The sequence below is a fragment of the Eptatretus burgeri genome, chromosome 12 (genome assembly GCF_056783735.1).
Source record: "Eptatretus burgeri isolate ZD-2024b chromosome 12, Ebu_testis_v1, whole genome shotgun sequence".
NCBI classification, from domain to species: Eukaryota; Metazoa; Chordata; class Myxini; order Myxiniformes; family Myxinidae; genus Eptatretus; species Eptatretus burgeri.
Window position 1 is genome coordinate 94,122,401 of NC_140972.1, and position 22,854 is coordinate 94,145,254.

The following is a 22,854-nucleotide window of genomic DNA, read 5'->3' on the forward strand; positions in this document are numbered from 1 at the left end:
GGGAGGGGATGGAGGGGGAACATACACCAGAAACAGATTTGATTAAACGCCACCAGGATTTTGAGGAGGGAGAGAGGTTTGAGAGTTCAGACTTGAGATGAGAAAGATGTTGTTTTCTGGCTCTCCTGAGGGTAGATACACACTTGTTCCGAGCTTTGTGGAAAGAACTGAGATTGCCCTCAGTTGGGTTTGCTTTCCATGAGGCAAAGGCAAGTTGTTTCAGGACAACTGCCTCGCCACAAGCTTCAGTAAACCAAGGGCGGGAGGAAGGGCAAGACAACTGAACACGAGAGGGGATAAATCTGTGCATGAGGGAGAGCAAGTTTCTTTGAAAGAATTCCCAGGATGAGTTGATGTTTGAGAAAGTAGTGATAGGAGACCAGTCTGTAAGTTTGATGGCTGCTCGGAGACCCTGCCAGTCGGCTTGAGTGAAATGCCAGACTCGACGGCGGTGAGGTGGTTCTCTGATAACAGCCAGAGAGATGTCCACTTTGACAAGGACGTGGTCAGAAGAACCAATTGGAGCGAAGGAAGAGCAGCAGATATTGTCAGGGAAATTTGTCAAAATCAGATCCAGAAGAGATGGAGTACCATTGGTTGAGATCCGAGTCGGGAAGTTGACCGATTGAGTCAGTCCCAATGAGTCGCAGAAAGCTTTTGCTGAGGTACCATGACAGGTGAGAGAGGTACCCACACCTAGCCAACTGGCGTGATGACAATTGAAGTCACCACATAAGAGGAAGAGAGAGTTTGGATGAGAAGATAGAAGATGGTCCATGTTTTCGGATAGTGAGGTGTAGATGGAGTCATCACTGTTCGGTGGACAGTACAGTACACATATAAACATGAGGTGGGAGTGGAGGGGAAGCCGGAGCCAGAGGTATTCCTGGGGGTGTGGGGGAGTGAGAGCAGTGCATGGAGAGTGAGGAATAGAGTCTTTGATGAAGAGAGCAACACCTCCACCAGGACGAGGCTCAGGTCTATCATACCGTAAGAGGGAGTAGCCAGGGAGAGATACTTGGGAGTCAGACACGTCTTGGGAGAGGAAAGTTTCTGTTAGGCAGATAATGTCTGGTTTGTCAGTGGCAACCTGTATGGAAAGATCTGAAAGGTTTGAGCGAAGGCCCCGGATATTTGAGGTCCACACTTTCAATGAAGAGGAAGGGGAGGAGGCTTTGGGTGCAGGAGGTGGAGGGGGAGGGGGAGGGTAGGACAAGGGACGAGGGAGGCAGGTAAGGAGGGTTGCTGAAGGAGTGTGGGGTATTGCAGAACAGCGAGGGGAGGAGGCCGAATGAGGAGGAGAAAAGGCTCTGTGGTGCTGGGGGAGAGGGGGGACAAGAGACAAGGAAGAAGGCAGTTGAGGATTTGAGGAGGTGGAGTGAAGAGATGGAGGTGAGAGGGCAGTGGAGGGAGGCAGGTTGGTGGATGAGAGGGGGGCAACTTTGAGAAGGAAGAGTGAGGGGGATGAAAGGTGTGAGAAAGGTGAGGGGGAGTTTTTGAGAGAGGTGAGAGGGAGGCTTGGAGGGAGAAGAGTGGGATGGTTGCTTTGAGAGTGAGAGTGAGGGGTGAGGGGGTGAGTTGGCACTGAAGTTGGGAAAAAAGAATGTTTGATGGAAAGCGAGCATCCATGGCAAACTGTGGTTTTTAAAAGTTTTAGGTCAGAGATACGATTTAACACAATTCTTGATGGATGCAATGAAGGCGAATTCAGAGCATGGAGAGAAGAAGCGCTGTAATAGTTGGATTTTTTAGGCAAGGAATGAAGGAGAGGTCGAAATGAGAGCAGTCTGTTAAAATAGCAGAAGAGTAGTGCATTGTGAAACAGTAAAGAGTACCACATGTGTGAGAGAGGAAGATGAAGCATTATAAGATCGTTTTTGTTGTTAAAAATAATGTATGAGAGAGTTCAACAGATTAGGTCATGGAAGTGTAAAAAAAAAAAAAAAAAAAAAAAAAAAATTTAACTTTTCCCTTCCTGAAATTCTATTTTGTTGTCTGACCTTACTCATCCCAATAACATCATCCGGGCACAATAACTTCCTTAGTAGCTTCCCCACCCTCCACTGACCTAAAAAAGCCTGAATTCCTTCCTCAATTCTCACTGCAAACCTTGCTGCCCCCTTTCTATTTAACATACCACCCGGTTCCCGGTGTGTACCGCGGTCAGAATAGGTACACCGTATCCCTGCGTGTCGTAAAAGGTGACTAAAAGGGTTGGCGTCAGGAAGGGCATCCGGCCATAAAAACATCGCCTCAAAAGGAAACCATGATGAGTACAACTGATGGGCAGGGTACAGCCCGAAGTACCCCGTGGGGGTCCTCACCCCCTCTCGTTAAAACTCAAGGTGGGGAACCCGATCGAAGCAAGGGAGGAAATTTTTCCATTTATGATGACCAATCGTCTGATGCCCCACGTGGAGATCGGTTTCTGAGGTTTGGTACATGGAATGTAGGGACAATGACAGGGAGATCTGGAGAAGTGGCTGAAACATTGGTCAGAAGAAGAGTGGACATATGTTGTGTGCAGGAGACACGGTGGAAGGGAAGTGGTGTGAGAATGGTGAAGGGAAGGCAGGGGCAGAAGTACAAGTTTATGTGGCAAGGGTGCCCGGAAGGCGTGCATGGTGTTGGTGTCATGTTTTCTGAGGAGTTTGTAGACAGTGTAGTGAGTGTGACTAGAGTGAGTGAAAGGTTGATGATGGTGAGAATTGTGATCGGAAATCTCTTGGTGAACGTCATCTCGGGATATGCCCCGCAAGTCGGTCGAAGCGATGAAGAGAAGAACATGTTCTGGTGTGCGATGGAGAAGTTGATGGAAAATGTGAAAGATGAGGAAGTTGTTGTGGTTGGAGGAGACTTGAATGGACATGTGGGAAGGAGTCCAGACGGTTTTGCGGGAGTCCATGGGGGTTATGGATATGGTGTGAGAAATGGAGAAGGTGAAAGGATCTTGGAGTTTGCTGATGGAGCTGATTTGTTGCTCTGTAATACTCAATTCCAGAAAGCGAATAATAAGCTTATTACATACACATCAGGTGGGTTGACGGCAACCATTGACTACCTGATGGTGCGTCAGCGAGATAGGGGAAACCTCCGGGACACAAAGGTGATCCCAGGGGAGGAGACTGTTTCGCAGCACCACCTGGTTGTCTGCGATATAAGGGTGAAAGGTGGGCGGAGAATTCGGCGGGTGAAGTACCAACCGAGGATGAAGGTGTGGACGTTGAAAGAGGCGACAGTGAAGGAAGCATTAAGAGAGAGGCTGAGTATGGTTGAAGATGATGTGGTTGAGCTTGAAAGTGGTTGGATGTCAATGAAAGATAGTCTATTGGGAGCCGTTGGTGAGGTATGTGGATGGACAAAAGGACCACCGAGGCACTCGGAAACATGGTGCTGGGATGATGAAGTTGGAAAGACGATTGAAGAGAAGAGGAAGAAGTTCAAGGAATGGCAAAAGGCAAAGGATATGGTGGAAGAAGAGGCAGCACATGAAAGTTATAAGGAAGCCAAGAAGGCTGCAAAGAAAGAGGTTGCAAAGGCGCAGGAGGCCCATAGGAAAATGTTCGGAGAACGCTTGGATTCGGAGGAGGGTAAGAGAGCGGTATTCAGGATTGCAAAGCAGATAGCGAGAGAGAGATTTGATGTGACGGGGGTGAGTTGCTTGAAGGATGAAGTGGGACAAATTGTTGTGGATTCAGATGGAATTAAAGGAAGATGGAAGAGATATATGGAAAGGCTGTTGAATGTAGAAAATGAATGGGATAGAAACATCGAGAGTAACCCGGTTTTAGGACCAGCAGAGAAGATAACTGAGAAGGAAGTTGAGGAAGCTATAAGAGCAATGAAGAGTAGAAAAGCAGGAGGGCCGACGGGAGTTGTGGGAGATATGTTGAAGGCAGCGGGAAGTTGGGTGTGAAGAGAATGATAGAGATCTGTAATCTGGTGGTGAAAGAAGACCGCATTTCAGTGGATTGGGAACTGAGTACCCTCGTCCCTCTGTACAATGGGAAAGGTGACCCTCTGGACTGTGGCTCCTATAGAGCAATAAAGTTATTGGAGCATGGAATGAAGGTATTGGAAAGGGTGTTGGAGAAGAGGATAAGGAAGAAGGTAAAGATTGACGAAATGCAGTTTGGATTTATGCCAGGAAGAGGAACGACAGATGCAATTTTTATTGTAAGGCAGCTGCAGGAGAAGTCCATGGAGAAGAGGAAGAAGTTGTTTTTTGGGTTTGTTGATCTGGAGAAAGCATTTGATAGGGTCCCACGTGAAGTAATGGCATGGGCATTGAGGAAGTTAGGAGTGGACTAATGGTTGATCAGAGTAGTGATGGCCATGTATGTACGAGAGAGCACGCACAGCTGTAAGGACGAAGGATGGGAACAGTGGTGAGTTTGAGGTGAAGGTGGGAGTGCACCAGGGGTCGGTACTAAGTCCACTTCTATTTGTAGTTGTGATGGAGGTGCTGGCTCGGAGGGTAAAGGAGGGTTTACCGTGGGAGCTGCTGTATGCAGATGATCTGGTGTTGATTGCAGAGAGTATGGATGGACTGAAGGAGAAGATGAACAAGTGGAAGGAATGTATGGAGGCAAAAGGTTTGAAGGTGAATATTGGAAAGACGAAGGTGATGGCAAGTGGTAAAGCATGTGGTGAGGTGGAAAGGACTGGGAAGTGGCCGTGTGCTGTGTGCAGGAAGGGTGTCGGAGTGAACTCCATTCAGTGTACAATGTGTGCTGAATGGGTTCATCGAAAATGTAGTGGGGTGAGAGGGTCATTAACCAGTGTGGCAGCTACATTCAAGTGTAAGGTGTGCATCGAGGGAGCAGCAGATGAAGGAATTGTTGAGTTGGATCGTGGAGATGGTGTGAAGCTGGAAGGGGTGAAAACATTTTGCTATCTCTGAGACATGCTGAATGGAGAAGGTGGATCAGACTCTTCGAAGGTTGCTCGAGTGAGATGTGCATGGAAGAAGTTTCGGGAACTGAGTGGCGTGCTGACAAAAAGGGGAGTGTCGTTGAAGCTGAAGGGAAAGGTGTATGCTTCATGTGTGAGGAGTACGATGATTTATGGGAGTGAGACATGGGTACTGAACATGGAGCAGCAACAAAGGCTGGAAAGGGTGGAAATGCGAATGGTTCGGTGGATGTGTGGAGTATCGTTGAGAGAGAGGAAGACAAATGATGACTTGCGGAAGATGATGGGAATAGAGTCTGTGATGGAGGTTGTGAAGAGAAACAGGTTGAGATGGTTGGGTCATGTGTTGAGGAAGGATGAAAGTGACTTGGTGAGAGGAGTGTTGGAAATGAGTGTAGTCGGAAGTAGAGGACGGGGAAGACCGAGAAAAACTTGGCTAAATGTGGTGGAAGAGGAAATGTGGGCAAGGGGAATAAGAAGGGGAGATGCAGAAAACAGGGTAAAGTGGAGAAGATTGTCATGGGGCCCGCAAGGCTAACCCCTGCTTTAGCGGGGAAAATGGCCTTTAAATGCGTGTGTGTGTGTGTGTGTGTGTGTGTGTGTGTGTGTGTGTGTGTGTGTGTGTGTGTGTGTGTGTGTGTGTGTGTGTGTGTGTGTGTGTGTGTGTGTGTGTGTGTGTGTGTGTGTGTGTGTGTGTGTGAGATACCACCATCATTCCAGAAACACTCCCTTTGTCCCCTAAATTATTCCCACTGATTCTTAAATATAAAACCATCCTCCCGACACCATTCTTCCAGCCATTGGTTGACGTCTATTGCTCTGCTCGTAATTTCTATATTGTTTCCTAAATCTTGGGAGGATCCCAGAAAACATGACCTCACAACCCTTTGCTTTCAGCCACTTACCCGATATCCTGTATCTATTTTTCAAAACGTCCGGGTGAACTTTCCCTACATCATTCGCTCCGAGGTGTACCTATCTTATGTATATAAAACTTACATTCTTTGTTATGTATGTACGCAGGATACACCCCAACCTCTGCTGGAAGTTTGCAAACGTTCCCACTAGCTTCTCCCCACATGAGGCTTCGGCATTACGAAATGGTAAAGCTTTTCATGCGAACACCACTTGAACTGCAGGACTTCCTTACAATTCAGATGGGTTGGTGATGAGATGCATTCATGCTGTGATGCACTAAACAGTGAAGATGTTTCCATCAATATTTAGTGCGAAATGCATCTTTTACATATTGATGGACCAATCCATCAAAGCTGAACTCCCTCATCATGATTCTCAATGAGGTCTTGCTCCTGAAGGATGGTTTCTGTCTTCATTGGGGGACAGGTAGAGCAAAGGATGGAATCCAAAAAACGCTATTTTGCTCCAATGACGGATTAATGGCCGTCTTCTTCTCGGTGTTTCCTATGGTGGTGAGGATAACTCCATCAAAGTCCTGTTGATTTCATCCATAATGCTTCTCAATGAGCCTTTGACATGACTGTGAACAAAGGGATAGGTTGACAGGTGCACAAGAGGTGGATGAAAGTGATAACTGAGACAGGTGGGACACAAACAGGTTTGCTGATTGATCTGATGCCATGGTGTTTTCGCAATGCGCCTTTGCTGGTGTCACTTTAATTTTGGAAATGAGTCATTCACACTCATTCACACTCATCACGGGTCATTCACACTCGCGACCAATAACAATGACAACGTGTGATGGATAGCTTTATTTCTCACTTTAGTATGTCGTGAGACGACAGGTTGTCAAGAGGTCATTGCCGGTGTCGTAAGATGTTGGACATTGCGGCGAGATGATGGGCTGCACAGAAATACGATGGCCTGTCCGACGAGATTGTGAGAACGACAGTGAGATGATTTGTCTATCTGGCATGGTGATACCGTTGAGAACGGTGAGACTCCATATCTATGTATATACTTTACTGCATATAAAACTGAAAAACACGGGATGACCGGTGAACCCTTGGCGAGGTGAAGTCTTGGCCGACCCCTGTGAATACGTCCATTAATTACTTATTATTGGACTTAGGAATGTAGACATTTAAAGCCCTTACACGTTTTAGACCGCTTACACCTGTTGGACCCCTTTCGACCATTTTAAACTTTGATACCCTTTGGACCTTTGAAGACCCTTTGAACCTTTACACCCTTTAGACCCCTTGAACCCCCAAGAACCTTAAGACCCTTTATAACCCAAAGAGCCTTTAGAACCCAAAGACTTGTAAGACCTATAAGACCCTTTAGACTGCAAAGACCACTAAGACCCTTTAAGATCCCGATGGCCATTAAGATCCGACATACCCTTTATAACCCAAAGACCCTTGTGGCACTTTAAAACAATAAGATCCTTTAAGAACCTTAGGACCCTTAAAACCCCTAAACTCTTTCAACCCTTTATAACCCTAAGACCCTATAAATAATTGAAGACCCTTTAGGACCCTAAGACCAGGTAGACCCCATTAAACCTGTCTGAAGGGCTTCTACAATGACACTTGAGGTTCACCAGTCATGATCAAAAGGCCCCCCATTGGTAAACCACCTCAGTACAAAACTAGAAGGGCACTCGGTAGAGCGCATACCTCCACCACACAATGCCTGATCCACGAGAACATATCGGGCCCAATTCGTTTTTGAAATATCATGCAAAACAGAACTATTTCGTTTTTGGTCCAATCTCTCAATGGTGAAGAATCACTTTATAATTTAATAATTCTCGCATCCAGATCCGTATTCGGATCTTCACCAAAATCGAATCAATCTGTCCTTGCCACACACACACAACCTGTCCACCAGGTTTCATCTGAATCCGTCCACAACGTTTTGAGATATTGTGCTTGATACTAGTTTAGTTCCATCTCTCAATGGTGAAGAATCACTGAAAAAATTATCAGATCCGGATATGTATCTTCACCAAAATCTAATCGGTTCGTCCTTGTCACATACCGGACCGGTGCACAAAATTTTATCCGGATCTGTCCACAACTTTTTGAGATATCCTGCACACACACACAAATAAACAAACAGACAAACAAGAAGAAGACATTGTGCAGAGCACGATACTCGTGAAATCCATAAAACAAATTTGACCTCAAAAATAATTGGTGGTTGAATTCAATGACCAAACATGCAAATCCTCTTCAAATTTCAAGTCAATCGGATGAAAATTGATAATTTTAGAAATTCCACCCAAGTTGGTGACCTTTGTCCTGTTGTTGACCTTTTGACATCAACAACAAAAGGCTTCTTCCTTCTGACAAACTCTACCATGTGGTGAAGTTTCGTGAAGATCTGTTGAAAATTGTGACCTTTAGGTGACAAACAGAAAGAATAACAAAATCAACGAACCAATGGACTTGAAAAAAATCTTGGATTTTGCAAGTAACAAACAAACAGATAGAAAGGGGTGAAGACATAACCTCCTTCCATCTTTGGTGGTGGAGGGAAATATAAATATCACCTCCAGTACTAAGGGTGCAAAATATAATTAATTAAATAATTATTTAAAAACAAAAATTCAGGTTTCTCCTCATCTTGATTCGTGACACGTAGGGAAAAATCACATGTGGAATGGAAAAAGTGCCACATGACAAAGAGAAAACGGCATCCGTGATAACAGTTTCACCCCATTCTCATCAAATGGGATATTTTTGTGGTTTTATTATTGCCAATCCGCAGGAATTTTTCAAGATATCAGAATGAACCTTGCACAGCTTATTTGTACACACGTGTCATATATGTGAATATAATCTGGTCAAGATTAGTCAAAAGTCAAGGCCAATGCCATCCAGACCATGCAAAACACCAATCAGGAGGCAATTAGAAAATATCTCAACCAAATTTGTTACGCACATCATTCTATCACGTAAAACACTTGAGAGGTCAATTTTTTTTGAAATCATCAAATTAATGTTTCCATGGTAACGATTGTGTATTTGGATTTTGCAAGTTTCGTGCTGTGTGCGACATCTTTCTTGTGACTTGAAAAAATCGAAGATTTTTCAAGTGGAGCACTGTATATTGGTTGGTTGCGTGTGTTAGTTATTACCTCCGCCACCAAAGGTGAAGGAGGTGATGTTTTCACCCATCTCTGTCTGTTGGGTGGTCGTAGGTTCATACCAGGATCTAGTTGTATGCGTTAGAGCACCGTTGCTATGGACACCACCGTTGCCTAGCAACGGGACTTTGAATTTTTTGAAAATTTTATGCTTCCGCACTTTTATGCGCACTATAATCAACGTCTTTGCCAAAAGATTTTCAGCCTGATCCGTCAAAAACTGTATGACTAGTATGCAATTATGTAGCGACCACCCATGTCGCCGACCGGCTTGTTTGTCTATTTGTTTGTTTGTGTGCAGGATATCTCAAAAATTTGAGGACGGATTCCAATGAAATTTGGTGGAGAGGTTTCGTGTGTGACAAGGATGACCTGATTAGATTTTGGTGAAGATCCGGAAACTGAAGGAGAATTTTACAAAGTGATTGTTCACCATTGTGAAATAGGGCCAAAACTATACACGTATGTATAGCACGATGCCTCAAAAAGTTACCGACAGATTCGGACGGAACTTGGTGGACGTGTGTGTGTGACAAGGACAAATTGATTCGATTTTGGTTCATGACCAGATCCACATCCAGCCTGTCAGCGTGATGCAAAATGTAAACTGTTCAGCCTAGCAGGGGTATGTACTTTACCGAGTGCCGTTCTAGTTTATACTCTTTAATACCATCCATAAGGATGTGTAGAAGGCCGTGAGTTTGTTAAGGACAAAGCTCAATGTTGCCAACCCTCTATCTTGAGGACATCAGGTGCATAACTTCAACATTTTAACATCCATGTTTGGGAAAATTGTCCCAAAAGAATGAAAAACTATGACTGACACCATGGCCAAATTCAAAATTTCTGCCCGAACCTTAGTCGAATGTCAGATCTGGCCAGCTGGTTTGTGAAAGACTTTGGCCAAGCTCCCCCTGGCCAACTCCACATGGGAATAATTGTGGCCGTTAAATAAGAAGTCCCAGAAGAATAAAAACATGTCCAAGATGTTTGTGTCCGTATGAAGCACAGCATTTAAAGCCATTCAATCACTGTTGTTCGTTATGTTTACTGTGACGACACCACTCTGCAAACTGCACGCACTTGTTTGCCTGGGAACCATGGAGGAACTGTCATGAACTTTTCTGGCCAAATTCATATTCTCAGGCACCATTTACCTGTTCTTGTTTCCTGATACTGATTTGGTTTCATCAGTAAGGGCATTAAAGGTCCACAGAATCAGAAATGAAAAACAAAAGAAAAAAATTGATTTGATGATGTTGATTTGTAAGTCATAAAGAACTGAACAATGTTTTTAATTCTAATAATTTTTGAGGGGTCAAAGTTGAAAAAGCCAACCTGGCTGATGCCACCCATAAAAAAATTCCAGAAAACCTCCATGGTCATTGCAGCCTGGGTGACGTCGTCACCAGTATGATCGTCTCAGCACACAAACAATTATGGCCGCACAACTTGCTTCAGACTCGTCAGAAAGTGAATTTGACGAATAATTTTCTGATCAAGAATCCTGAGATTATGACGGTAGTCAAAATTATGATGTAGAAGGTGCTGTCACACCGTACATGTATGAACCCATGGTAAAAATTGAGGATGACATCTTGCATGAAATACCTGGCTTTCACAACAATTGGTATGTCAATGAAAGATTTGGAAATAATAACTGGTAAGTGGTAAATCATAGAACTAGAACGTGGCACATATGGAGTTTCATGGTATTTTGATGTAATACTTTTCTGTAATCCTTGTCGTCATGATGTGCTCACTTAAAAGCGAAAGGGAATACAATTGTCGATTCCATTGGCACAACTTATTACCATACTGGATTGGACTATCCTCACAATGTACATGCAGTGAGTGAATGAAGTACAACGTGTCAATTCACACTGATTGAACATAACTGTACAACCGTGGGGGTAACAGTGCACTACTTACCCTCAGTTTCTGACGCTTTTTTGTCCTTTTTCTTCTTTTCCATTGGACAACAATATCTAATCTTCGTGGGGATCGCATCAGCTTTCAATGGCTTCAACTTTTTTGTTTTTTTTTAGTTGATAACACGATTATGGTGTTTCGATGTATAAAGCGTATGTAGACCGCACGTAAACACAAGTCTAGAAGTAAAAGTGTTCTGAAGAAGACAAAGCGGGTCACGTGATAATAACATAATTCCATCGGCATTTTTGGCAAGCGGTGGCAATCGAGCATACAAGGACACGAAAAAAACATTAAAATCTTTGTTTCAAGATATTTATTCAAGAAAAACAAACGATGAATGATTAAGTGTTAAGTCAAGACATATTTATTTCATTAAAGCAAACATTAATTTCTCATTCTGTGGACCTTTAAGGTCGGAGTTTCGGTCGTTTTCTTGATCTACCTTCCACAATTGCACCTCTACATGGTATCACAGGCTCGGTTGAGAATTTTCAATCACACAATCACAAATAGAACTCCCAAATTGAAGTCATAATTATTACAAGGGCAGATTTGCATCATGGAGGAAAAAGTCTTATGAGAAACTCCACTGATCTTCAAGAAGAATGGGGACCCAGCTGTTCACTGAAACAACAGTGTATTCTTTCAAGTGTAACCATCACGAAAATAAAGATATTATGGATCTTTTTCAAAATTAAAAAAATGTCAACTTTTAGTTCAAACACATTCGAAATGATCTTTAGGAGACAATGAGCATGTCCATTGTCTATTCGCTCTGATTCTCACTTGAGTTGTTAGTGCAATGTCCATGAACTTTGGAGGGTGTGTCGGAGTGAAGATGTCTTTGTCATGCTAGTCTATCCAGAATGATTTTCCCATTTGAATTTGGAAGCATTTTTAGATATTTGCGAATGCCAGTTTATGCAAGGATATCATTTTAAACCAACTACTCACAGCAGTGTTGCTTGGCTTGCAATGATGCAAGAAAATACAATTTAAAAAGCATTTTAACTAACTCCACAAATGGTATGGATACCTGGTTTCCTGCAATTGTGCTCTAAAAATCCACAATCGGTCTAATGGGGGTATCAAATCAATGTCGATCACTATTTCATCTCAAGTATTAACTTATTTTTCAAAAAAAAAATCAAATAAGAGTAATATTATGCCGTGTCTCCAGCTTCAAAAGAAACCACCATGCAGATGCCGATAAGCTCAGGTAATGGTGAGGTAGTGCAAAGCAATGGCAGTCATAAAACATGGTGTGTGGGGATGGAAGCAATGGGGACAAATGGGGTAGAGAGACTTTGAAGGTAGATTGGAACTGAATTGGGTGATCACGTGTTGTATGCATGTTCCGTTGTCGAGGTAGCTCGAACATATTGATTCTCTTAGTGGGTGTTTTCAAGTGTTGACGTTTCAGCTGTGTTAATGCAACCATTACCGAACTGTCCTCCCCACCACTAAAATAAAAATAAAAATCCCCAATATGGTATGACTGTCGATGTCGTAAATCTGTGATGTATCTCTTCGGCCATGCCCTCCATCTACTGATTGCCTTCCCCCATCCCATTGAGTGAATGGATATTGAGTTTGATTGGGCGTGTGGCATGGCTGAGGTTGATGTCGCTGAGAGTGAGTGTAATCATGTATTAGGTTGTTGGGTTGGGGTTGAGCAGTGTCGATATAACACGGGCATGATTGGGCATCTTGGCCTCCTCTTGCATCAATGTATACACGAAGTACACCAACCTGCAATGAATTTGATTGAGTTCATCAAAGACATAAAAAAATATTCACCAAATCTCTAGAAAAAGCATTCTTCCTGTTTTTCATTTCAGCACTGACGATTGTCCTGTTTCTGCTATTCTTAATCGAATTGGCACATTTTGTTTCCCTTTTAACTCTCGTTGGAGAAAAAACAAACAAATGAAGGGTGAACACCCAAAACATCAGATTCTAGCTCCTTGCTTCCCACAGAAGTTCGAATGCCTTTGATCAATGTCCTGTTGATTCCACACATTGTTGAAGACCCCATTGTCAAAGAAATGTCACCATATCATTGAGTGTGGGGTGACCTTTGTACATAAAGCACATTCACTGATTCCTCGGTGACTCATCCTTTGGAAATTCCTACTTTGGAATACTGTTGATTCGATGAGTTATTATCATCCACAACTTTCAAAATGACATATCTATCAATAAAAGGACACGTGCATGCGTTTGTGGCGAGTTGTACCCATTGGTTAGACAGTTCGCCTGATTCCACCCACAACTTCTATATTACGGCCATCAATTTGGGAACCATTTCGAATTGCCCTTTACAACCCTGTAGAATTACCCTATAGACCTTTAAAATGTACCCTTTAGATTTTAGAAATTGCCATTTAGATCCCTTTAGAACTCCTTAGAAATACCTTTTAGAACCCTTTAGAATTTACCATTTAGATTTTAGAATTACCATTTAGATCCCTTTAGAATTTACCCTTTAGAATCCTTTAGAATTTACCATTTAGATTTTAAAATTACCATTTAGATCCCTTTAGAATTTACCCTTTAGAACCCTTTAGAATTTACCATTTAGATTTTAGAATTACCATTTAGATCCCTTTAGAATTTACCTTTTAGAACCCTTTATAATTACCATTTATAACCCTTTAGAATTTAACTTTTAGAACCCTTTAGAATTTACCATTTAGATTTTAGAATTACCATTTAGATCCCTTTAGAATTTACCTTTTAGAACCCTTTATAATTTACCATTTAGATCCCTTTAGAATTTACCCTTTAGAACCCTTTATAATTTACCATTTAGATTTTAGAATTACCATTTAGATCCCTTTAGAATTTACCTTTTAGAACTCTTTAGAATTACCATTTATAACCCTTTAGAATTTAACTTTTAGAACCCTTTAGAATTTACCATTTAGAACACTTGAAAATTACCATTTATAACCCTTTAGAATTTACCTTTTAGAACCCTTTAGAATTACCATTTATAACCCTTTAGAATTTACCCTTTAGAATTTACCTTTTAGAACCCTTTAGAATTTACCTTTTAGAACCCTTTAGAATTACCATTTATAACCCTTTAGAATTTACCTTTTAGGACCCTTTCGAATTACCATTTATAACCCTTTAGAATTTACCCTTTAGAATTTACCTTTTAGAACCCTTTAGAATTTACCTTTTAGAACCCTTTAGAATTACCATTTATAACCCTTTAGAATTTACCTTTTAGGACCCTTTCGAATTACCATTTATAACCCTTTAGAATTTACCTTTTAGAACCCTTTAGAATTTACCTTTTAGAACCCTTTAGAATTACCATTTATAACCCTTCAGAATTTACGTTTTAGAACCCTTTAGAATTACCATTTATAACCCTTTAGAATTTACCTTTTAGGACCCTTTAGAATCACCATTTATCACCCTTTAGAATTTACCTTTTAGAACCCTTTAGAATTACCATTTTGATCCCTTTAGAATTTACCTTTTAGAACCCTTTAGAATTACCATTTATAACCCTTTAGAATTGACCTTTTATAACCCTTTAGAATTACCATTTAGGTCTCTTTAGAATTTACCCTTTAGAATTTACCCTTTAGAACCCTTTAGAATTACCCCCTGAGAACTCTTATTGAGAATTGTCTTGGGAGTAGGAGATGGAGAAATTTCACACAACAGGTACCTGAGTTCCAAACTTTAATTCCTGCATATTCTACAAATTCTCCGAGTTAAACAAGGAAGGAACACATGAGTGTAGTATGCATACGATGCACACCCTCACGCGAATGCACACCCTCACGCAGACACACATCCTCACGTGAACACGACCCTCGTGCAAACGCACACCCTCATGCAAATGTACACGCACACACGTGCGAACGCACATACTCACATCCACGCATACATGATACACGCACTCACACATACATCCACCGTTTGGCCAACGTTGCCCTTGAAACATCTCAAACTGATAAATTCCATTTTGTTTATCTTTTTCTCACACAATTTTCTTTTTCAATCTCCTGTATAAGTGATAACGCACAAAACTTTGTTCGACGTGTGTTACACAGTTTGTGCCAATCACGTTTGCCATTCCTCCCCGAGGCCGCTTAATACACCAACTGATCCCTTCTCATTCTGCCATGTTTGCTTGTGGCCTTTTCTATTTAATAGGATCTTTGATTAATACGTTTGTTTTTCCTCGGTGTTTGTGAAAACCTCGTCAGAGTGTGAGAAACATTTCTTATGGTCTGGTTGTTGTGGCCTTGCCTGGGCCCAAGGCAGAGTGTAAGATGGTTGGCTCGGCAAACAGTGCTGTATAATACATGGATGCCTCAAAGCTACGAATCATTAAAACCAATGGTGCAGTTTTCTTTTGATTTCAATTCTTCCGTGACAGTCAATTTCACCACTATGTTACTGGGAAAGAGTTTGATTCGATAACAAATTCAACATGACAAAACTTTCTGTATTTCTGTTTGGAAATTGTCATTTTCTCATTTCAACCCAATAATACAAGAGGTTTTCATCCGAATTATTTACCTTGTCCCCATATTTTTAGATCCTCGTGGAGGATCTCTAAGTCTTACTCACGTTGTTGTTCTTCATCTTCTTCTTGTGGACCTTTTTTGTTTCACAGCCTCCAGTTTTCATCGAAACTTCCTGAAACTTGGCATATATATCTGTAAAAATACCCTACGCAGGCAGTAACTATCTCCGATTTTGAAAATTCCTCCAAGAAAAAAAAGTTATGAGGTCAAAATATCTCCGCTAATGGAAATCGCCTAAAAATTATCTCCGAAACTCGGCAAGCTTTTTGAATTTTGTTTGCGGGAATCGAACATGGCATTAGCAGAGATGAATTACCGCACATATGATACATCACAATGACGTCATATATGTTTTTATGACGTCATCATTAAGAGGACGAGGATCTTCACTCATTTGAGCTTGTTACACTCAAAAGGACGATGGTCGGAATTACCAAAGAGTGAGCTGATGAAGTATGAATGTTGTGGTTAAAATCCATCTCATGCTTATGCATCTCAATCAAATGGTATATTTGGTGATCAATGGCTCATGAGTGATCTTGTACATCCAAAGCATGCAGGACAGGTACATCAGGAGTCGTCGGTGTACTTTATTGTCGATGGACACATCAACACATTGCGTAGGACTTGAACCTGGCATCCCAGCGTCGTGAACGAAGTGCCGAGATGGAAACAACAAACAGAACGAGGGGTCTTATCGTGTGTTGATAATTTGAGAGAAGTTGCGGATTGATCGATCTGTGATTGAACATCATTTTTAATTTAAACACTATCCGGATTGGCTGGAGTTGATGCATTGAGGTTCTCATCGAATTGCTCAGGTAGTGCTCTGAGGAATTCGAAGGAGAGTTGGTGTTGATGAATCAAGACTCGGATGGTGCGCAGAAAGGACGAATCACTGCAGTCATGACAAGGATGGTTTCATTGTTGGACCTGCGGGATCTTTTGCATGATTGACCCCAGTGACCGGGGTGAAGGTGGAAAAAATGAATTATTAGAGAACATTGTCAAATCTGGATTTTCCATTGGAAATACAATTATGTTTCCACTAAAGGATGTCTGGTGAGGTATGCTTGGGTCATGGAATCTCGAGTACACAGCGGGTTGTCATTGCAATAATCTTTTGGCAGTTTATCGAACGGTCCTCCATTCCTGTCGAGGTGACTGTACTTTTGTACCTGGCCAGATAGATTGTTAGAGTTGGGATTAGTGATAGACATGTGTATTCATACACCGTTGCTGTCAATGGATTATATAGATCTGCCAATACGTGACTTTCAAAATGACATCATCCGCCCATAAATGCTCGGCGAGCATGCACAGAAACCCCCAGCAAAGAAGTCCATCTGGGCAGCCTGGACATGGACCACATGTGCTAAAGAAGCTGAAAATACTTGGAAACTTCCCTGTGAGAAAGGGGTGTGCATCTGCACAACAAAAGATTTGGAGAACTTCCTGATCAACTCCTCCAAAAAATTGAAATCTTGCAGTTTGTATTGCAAATGCTCCTGATAATATGGGCCTGTGAAAGGTCTGAGGGTTCGGAGATGGGCGCTTTCTAACCAAACCTTTGTGCTTCTTAACGTCAGTGGAGAATTCATATCTGGGGCTTGTCGATGCACAAGTAAGTTTAAAATGATTACTTTACCGTTAATCATATTTGGGAGGAGGGGGGACGGGGTGGGGGTGGGAATGGGAGTTGTATGGCTGTGAGTGTCGTTATCTTATCTAATAATATGCTTGTTCATGTGTGTGTCTGCAACAATCCTTCCCACTGATTGGTTGGACAGCTGCCCTGACTCCACACACAATTGCAACTTTATACAAGGAAAACAGACACAGGTGGAGGCCATTCAGCCCATCATACCTGCAAGAACACCATACTAATTTATCAACACAAGATCCAAAGCAGAAAATGCAATTTTTTTTAAATCTTTTTTTTTTAAGGTTTTGTAGTTTTTGTATCCCCCCCCCTCTTAGGGGAGGGGGCATGGGCTTGGTTAAAAACACACATCAACCGCACAACACCCATTGACCAGACCCCCACCAACAGCACTCTGTACACAAACTCACCTTGACAACACCCCCACCAACAGCACTCCGTACACAAACTCACCTTGACAACACCCCCACCAACAGCACTCCGTACACATGCACACCTTGACGACACCCCCACCAGCAGCACTCTGTACACAAACTCACCTTGACAACACCCCCACTAACAGCACTCTGTACACAAACTCACCTTGACAACACCCCCACCAACAGCACTCCGTACACATGCACACCTTGACAACACCCCCACTAACAGCACTCTGTACACAAACTCACCTTGACAACACCCCCACCAACAGCACTCCGTACACATGCACCCCTTGACAACACCCCCACCAGCAGCACTCTGTACACAAACTCACCTTGACAACACCCCCACCAACAGCACTCCGTACACAAACTCACCTTGACAACACCCCCACTAACAGCACTCCGTACACAAACTCACCTTGACAACACCCCCACCAGCAGCACTCCGTACACAAACTCACCTTGACAACACCCCCACTAACAGCACTCCGTACACAAACTCACCTTGACAACACCCCCACCAACAGCACTCCGTACACAAACTCACCTTGACAACACCCCCACTAACAGCACTCCGTACACAAACTCACCTTGACAACACCCCCACTAACAGCACTCCGGACACAAACTCACCTTGGCAACACCCCCACCAGCAGCACTCCGTACACAAACACACCTTGACAACACCCCCACCGGCAGCATGCTGTACACAAACTCACCTTGACAACACCCCCACCAACAGCACTCCGTACACAAACTCACCTTGACAACACCCCCACCAACAGCACTCCGTACACAAACTCACCTTGACAACACCCCCACTAACCGCACTCCCCACACAAACTCACCTTGACAACACCCCCACCAACAGCACTCCGTACACAAACTCACCTTGACAACACCCCCACCAACAGCACTCCGTACACAACCTCACCTTGACAACGCCCCCACCAACAGCACTCCGTCCACAAACTCACCTTGACAACACCCCCACCAACAGCACTCCGTACACAAACTCACCTTGACAACACCCCCACTAACAGCACTCCGTACACAAACTCACCTTGACAACACCCCCACCAACAGCACTCCGTACACAAACTCACCTTGACGACACCCCCACCAACAGCACTCCGTACACAAACTCACCTTGACGACACCCCCACCAACAGCACTCCGTACACAAACTCACCTTGACGACCCCCCCCCCAGCAGCACTCCGTACACAAGCTCACCTTGACGACACCCCCACCAACAGCACTCCGTACACAAACTCACCTTGACAACACCCCCACTAACAGCACTCCGTACATAAACTCACCTTGACAACACCCCCACCAACAGCACTCCGTACACAAACTCACCTTGACAACACCCCCACTAACAGCACTCCGTACACATGCACACCTTGACAACACCCCCACCAACAGCACTCCGTACACATGCACACCTTGACAACACCCCCACTAACAGCACTCCGTACACATGCACACAAAAGTAAATATTAACCTCAGCACTCTTCCTGGCTAATATAACTATTAACACATTGCAACGAGATCCAAACTCACGACTTCTTGTCATGCAACTTAACATCGAGCTATTTGTCAGTACTTTAATGTGTATTTGAGATGCTTCATGAAGAATACAATTAATTTACGATCATTTATTAACACAAATTTATTCACACAACTCGGCCACTCAAAATCACTTATCAAACAAGAAAAAGGGCAATCAGAGATTACATACCCTCACCAGGACTTCTTTTGCATGGTGTTTGTGTACTGGTGTGTAATGTAATTAATAAGAGACATAATTAGAACTGCTACTTTATAACTACTGGCAGTGATGCCCGGGTACCAAGACGTCCCGTTTTGTTTGGACGGGAGGAGTGTGTTATGTGTGCTTGAGGACTTTGGGTGGTGAGGTGGTTTGAAGACAGATTTCAATCTTACATCCGCCATATTGGTACTCAGTGCTATGTGAAGGCAAAGACGCCTCATCTATCCACATCCTTAGTTGGTGATGTATGTACAAGTTCTATAATACAAGATGTATGTATGTATGTACAAGATTGATGTATTATTAGTTGGTGATGTATATACAAGACAGGCGACAATGACAGGTGGGGAGGTTGTTTGAAGGCTTGGAGTGGGGAGAGGATTGATGCCTCAGGGCTGAGAGGGGGTCTGTGAGGACTTGGTTTTGAGAAGTGGCTGTTGAGGACTTGGGATGTGTGAGAGGAGTGCAAACGGAGTTGAGGGCTTGAAGTCACATTTTGCATTGCATGAAATTTCCACGGGTCTCTGCTGGTAAATAAAAAAAAACAAACAAACAAACAAACAAACAAAAAACAAATGTTTATATATATATATATATATATATATATATATATATATATATATATATATATATATATATATATATATATATATATATATATATATATATATATATAGTTACGAATTTGGAAATCGATCACACACAACATGCAGGTTTCTTTAGCTCAGTTATCTCGTTGAGTACGTGTTCTATAGATAGCTCCCTTCCATTGTTTAATGGGTAAATGTATATTTACCCGCTGTAAATGTGCTGTGATTCGTTTTAATAGTTCGGTCAGAACAACAAAGAAGAACCCTCCCGTTCCGTGATTCAACATTCAACAGCATCCCGTGATTCAACAGCTGACTCAACAGCGTAAACAGGAATGGGGGTTGGGACGTTCCGGCAGAAAGCAGCGTAAACAGCCCCCACCCGCAGTTGCGGGGGGCGGTGCACGAGGCCTAATGAGTCACGCCAGAAGCGAGGCGGGGCTGAGAGGGATAAGGAGGAGACCCTCTGCTCGGCTCGGGTGGGTTCTGATTAGTCTTGGGTTAGTCTCCGATGAGCCTTCGGGGTTCATCGGGCTCGTGTTCTGGTGGCTTTTGTTCTGCTTGGTGGAGTTGGTTGTGCTACTTCGTGGCCTCATCTTGGTTCGGCTGGCTCTTCTTGGTGCGTGGAGCTCTTCGTGGTCTCTGCTTGGTTCCCAGTTTGGTGCGACTTCTTAACCTCATCTTGGTTGGTGGTTCTTTGCGGAAGCGACACATTGGGTCAGGAAGGATCGGCACCTCATCTCACCAGCATGTGGTCTGGAGCACAAGGAGATCCCTCAGAGCTCGGAAAGGATTGCGGCTCGCGGTGATTGGATCCAGCTCGCCCACGCTGGTGCCCGGTCCGAACAGCTTGAAGACCACACGAGGTGGAAAGGTCCGAGGCAGACCCTGGGCTTCAGCTCATCTGTCCCTCCAAGCTGAAGTCTGCATTAAAAGCATCAGCCACCATTTCTGGGGTGTGTGTGTGTGTACGTATGTGTGTCCGTGGGCCCGTCTAACAAGTAGAAAACTTAAGTGCTTTGTTCGCTGTATATACTTGCATTTATTGTATTAGGTATAGTTCTGCTCTTTTGTGTTCCCTAGTTCCCCATTATTACTGTATAAATAAACCCCAATTGTTGAATGTATCAGCTCGTTTTGTGTTTCTTTCGGTGGCTAGACATAACGCGTGTTTGAGGATTAGTGTTCGTAACTTGTTCATTTGGTCCAGCCCGACTTTGGTAATTCCACTCGGTTACGCCGGATCCGAGTCGGCGATAGCGACTCAATTCGGACAAAGTCGGCCAAGGGTGAACTTCCCCGGTAGTTGGACCACGTGGGTACTTCGGTAAATTGAAAAGTTGGCAATCGACCCTACCCCACCTGGTCTATGCATTGGCGAACTTCGGTCCAGTCAGGACCCGTCCACTCCGGACTTATCCGGGGCGATGACCTTTACATTCCGGGCGATCGGTCGAGCCGGCTCGCGGCTCCATCTAGCGGTCGTGCTCACGGTCGACCCCTCTGGCCCCGTAACAATATATATATACAGTCATCCCCCGCTAAATCGCGGTTCACCTATCGCGCCCCTGGTTCATCGCGGTTTTTCCCTTGGAACCTAACTAATTCTTTATGCGGATTCCCCCCGGTATAACGCGGTAATAATATATAAAATATAAATTATTTAAGCAATAAATTATAATGCGTGGCGCTCGACCAGTCACACAACGCACGAGACAAAGTTTCGCTTGTGAACTTCGAATATTTTCTATGTTTTTTTTCTCCAAGCCCCACGATGCTGCCCAAACGCCCTGCACCTTCTAAGGCTTCTGGCAAGAAACTGAAGCACCAGAGGAAGGTCCTGACACTCCAGGAGAAGGTTAAGTTGCTCGATATGCTTCGGGAAGGAAAAAGGTTTGCCGCCGTTCGACGAGCACTGCTCATACCCAGCACCTCAAAACCGATCAGACCAGACGAGTCGATCTCCAACACCTCAAACCCAATCACTGCCAAACCGACCAGACCAGACGAGTCGATCTCCGGCACCTCGAACCCGATCACTGCCAAACCAACCAGACCAGATGAATCGATTTTTTGGGGGGAGGTGTCCATTCATCGCGGATTTTCACTTAGCACGGGGAGGTTTGGAACATAACCCACGCGATAAACGGGGGATTACTATATATATATATATATATATATATACATTACGTTACGTTACGTAACGGGGTAGTTACGGAAATGGCCCTTAGTATGCTATTAAATATAGGATTAGCCCAGATCCCCCATTAAATGCAGGTTTGCCAGGCTGTTCGGTAAAATGGACGTTACATGAGTGTCGGGAGATGGAAGAGGCTGTTTATTGTTTGTGCAGTGGTGGTGTACCGAGAGCTTCCTCTTCTTCCTTCCCCTCTCCGGATGATAGGCTCCGCCCAGTCGGCTGGGAGGGAGTGGCCTCGAGAAGGAAGTGAAACTAAGGGGAGGGGTTTGTCGGCTTCGAAAAGGGGCGCGCCCCGAAAAGAAAAAGTGGCTAAAAAAAACTGAGAGGACGGCGTTGGGCTGGGGGCTGTGAGGCGAGCCAGCGCCAGAAGGGAGGCGGTGAAACTGGAGAAGAACAAAAACTTCAGTCGGTTTTGAGGCGTGTAGGGGGGCTTCGAGGCGAGCGTGCGCCGGGAAGGCAAAAGAGAAACGACGGGTGTTGAGGCGCGATCTGCTGGAAGAGCAGTCGGGCTTCGAGGAGAGCAGAAAGAAGAAAAGACAGTGGTGATTCTGAGGGAGAGAAAACGGAACCTGAGGTTTAGGCGGCAATCTGCTTTGAGAGGACCTGGCTGCTGTGTGAGTCTGGAGTCGGCTTCAAGAGGAGGTGATCGACAGGTTCAACCTACGTCTAACGAAGGAGCCTCTCACTGTCCCTACTCACCTTACGGCTCGACGACGT

At 43.8% G+C, this 22,854-nt stretch overlaps 1 protein-coding gene and 1 long non-coding RNA gene across 6 annotated transcripts in view; one reads left to right on the forward strand and one right to left on the reverse strand.

Moving 5' to 3' along the window:
• The window catches only part of LOC147016159 (Kv channel-interacting protein 4-like), a 484,774-nt gene that overhangs the window by 293,704 nt on the left and 168,216 nt on the right, over window positions 1–22,854 (forward strand). The gene's annotated exons all lie outside the window — the stretch shown is intronic.
• The window catches only part of LOC147016161 (uncharacterized), a 117,203-nt gene continuing 105,571 nt past the window's right edge, over window positions 11,223–22,854 (reverse strand). For both annotated transcript variants that reach the window (XR_015050039.1, XR_015050040.1), the window contains exon 3: window positions 11,223–12,676. This is a non-coding gene — a long non-coding RNA (uncharacterized LOC147016161). The remainder of the gene's footprint in view (window positions 12,677–22,854) is intronic.